Source organism: Camellia sinensis, unplaced genomic scaffold (genome assembly GCF_055761805.1).
Source record: "Camellia sinensis isolate YWXY unplaced genomic scaffold, ASM5576180v1 Unanchor4, whole genome shotgun sequence".
NCBI lineage: Eukaryota > Viridiplantae > Streptophyta > Magnoliopsida > Ericales > Theaceae > Camellia > Camellia sinensis.
Genome location: NW_028129277.1, coordinates 19,812,239 through 19,815,000, shown reverse-complemented (window position 1 = coordinate 19,815,000; position 2,762 = coordinate 19,812,239).

Genomic DNA, 2,762 nt, shown 5'->3' with positions numbered 1-2,762 from the left:
ACAGGCAACTTTCGAGGGACATACTTTTCGCAACAAGCTTCCACTAGGAAAGCACAGGCAACTCGTTCGAACGTCAAAGCCAACCAAATGGCAATTACCCGAGGGACATGCTTTTCGCAAGGCACCTTCCACTAGGGAAGCGCAGACAACCCGAAGGCGAGTCGAAGACAACCTAAAGGCGATCACCCGAGGGACATGGAGGAATGCACCAGTGGAGTTCGCTGCACAGGCAGGGATCCGTCCAACTCGCACAAACCGAACACAACTCACGCGCCACGACGTACACTGTGCACCAGCCCCCCAAAACGAATCACCCCCCGAAGGACTAAGAAGCCCGACGAACGCGCGAAAACATTTAGAGAGGCCGAGCAAGCACCGGTTAGCGCGAATGAAAGTAACAAGCGCAACAGGCAACTTTCGAGGGACATACTTTTCGCAACAAGCTTCCACTAGGAAAGCATAGGCAACTCGTTCGAACGTCAAAGCCAACCAAATGGCAATTACCCGAGGGACACGCTTTTCGCAAGGCACCTTCCACTAGGGAAGCGCAGGCAACCCGAAGGCGAGTCGAAGACAACCCGAGGGACATGGAGGAATGCACCAGTGGAGTTCGCTGCACAGGCAGGGATCCGTCCAACTCGCACAAACCGAACACAACTCACGCGCCACGACGTACACTGTGCACCAGCCCCCCAAAACGAATCACCCCCCGAAGGACTAAGAAGCCCGACGAACGCGCGAAAACATTTAGAGAGGCCGAGCAAGCACCGGTTAGCGCGAATGCAAATAACAAACGCAACAGGCAAATTTCGAGGGACATACTTTTCGCAACAAGCTTCCACTAGGAAAGCATAGGCAACTCGTTCGAACGTCAAAGCCAACCAAATGGCAATTACCCGAGGGACACGCTTTTCGCAAGGCACCTTCCACTAGGGAAGCACAAGCAACCCGAAGGCGAGTCGAAGACAACCCGAGGGACATGGAGGAATGCACCAGTGGAGTTCGCTGCACAGGCAGGGATCCGTCCAACTCGCACAAACCGAACACAACTCACGCGCCACGACGTACACTGTGCATCAGCCCCCCAAAACGAATCACCCCCCGAAGGACCAAGAAGCCCGACGAACGCGCGAAAACATTTAGAGAGGCCGAGCAAGCACCGGTTAGCGCGAATGCAAATAACAAACGCAACAGGCAACTTTCGAGGGACATACTTCTCGCAACAAGCTTCCACAAGGAAAGCACAGGCAACTCGTTCGCACGCCAAAGCCAACCAAATGGCAATTTAACCGAGGGACATGCATTTCGCAAGGCAACTTGTACAATTACCCGAGGGACATGGCATGCTTGCCAAGGCCGTGGCTTGGCATGCTTGCCAAGGCCGTGGCATGACATGCTGCTGGCCAAGGCCGGGCATGCCATGCTGCTGGACAAGGCCGTGGCAAGGCATGCTGATGGCCGAGGCCGTGGCAAGGCATGCTGATGGCCGAGGCCGTGGCAAGGCATGCTGATGGCCGAGGCCGTGGCAAGGCATGCTGCTGGCCAAGGCGTTGGCATGGCATGCTGCTGCTGACCAAGGCTTGGGCTTGCCATGCTGCCGGCCAAGGCCGTGGCATGACATGCTGGCCAAGGCCGGGGCATGGCAAGCTGCTGGCCAAGGTCGTGGCATGGCACGCTGCTGGCCAAGGCCGGGGCATAGCACGCTGCTTGCTGGCCATGGCCGTGGCATGACAAGCTTGCCAAGGCCGGGGCATGGCGTGCTGCTGGCCAAGGCTTTGGCATGCCATGTTGCTGGCCAAGGCTGTGGCATGGCATGCTGCTGGCCAAGGCTGTGGCATGGCATGCTGCTGGCCAAGGCTGTGGCATGCCATGCTGCTGGCCAAGGCCGTGGCATGACATGCTGGCCAAGGCCGGGGCATGGCATGCTGCTGGCCAAGGCCGTGGCATGGCATGCTGCTGGCCAAGGCCGTGGCATGACATGCTTGCCAAGGCCAGGGCATGGCATGCTGCTGGCCAAGGCCGCGGCATGCCATGTTGCTGGCCAAGGCCGTGGCATGGCATGCTGCTGGCCAAGGCCGTGGCATGACATGCTGGCCAAGGCCGGGGCATGGCAAGCTGCTGGCCAAGGTCGTGGCATGGCACGCTGCTGGCCAAGGCCGGGGCATAGCACGCTGCTGGCCATGGCCGTGGCATGACAAGCTTGCCAAGGCCGGGGCATGGCGTGCTGCTGGCCAAGGCTTTGGCATGCCATGTTGCTGGCCAAGGCTGTGGCATGGCATGCTGCTGGCCAAGGCTGTGGCATGGCATGCTGCTGGCCAAGGCCGTGGCATGACATGCTGGCCAAGGCCGGGGCATGGCATGCTGCTGGCCAAGGCCGTGGCATGGCATGCTGCTGGCCAAGGCCGTGGCATGACATGCTTGCCAAGGCCAGGGCATGGCATGCTGCTGGCCAAGGCTTTGGCATGCCATGTTGCTGGCCAAGGCTGTGGCATGGCATGCTGCCCTAGGCCAACGTGCCACCGCCACCGCCGCGGGCCGCCACTCGACGCATCCCGTGCTTGGCTATGTAGTTTCGATGCCACAAGCCAATGCCACAAGCCAAGCGATGGCATGTGCCAAGCGCCCGCCTAGGCATAGGCGTGGCCTGTGGCCTGGCCATGCTGGCCAGCCTTAAGGGAGGTGCCCCCCCCTTATAATAGCCTGTTAAGCCCTTTTCAATCTGGCAGGAGGAAACATCAAGCATGTTCGAGGAGTCATAATGG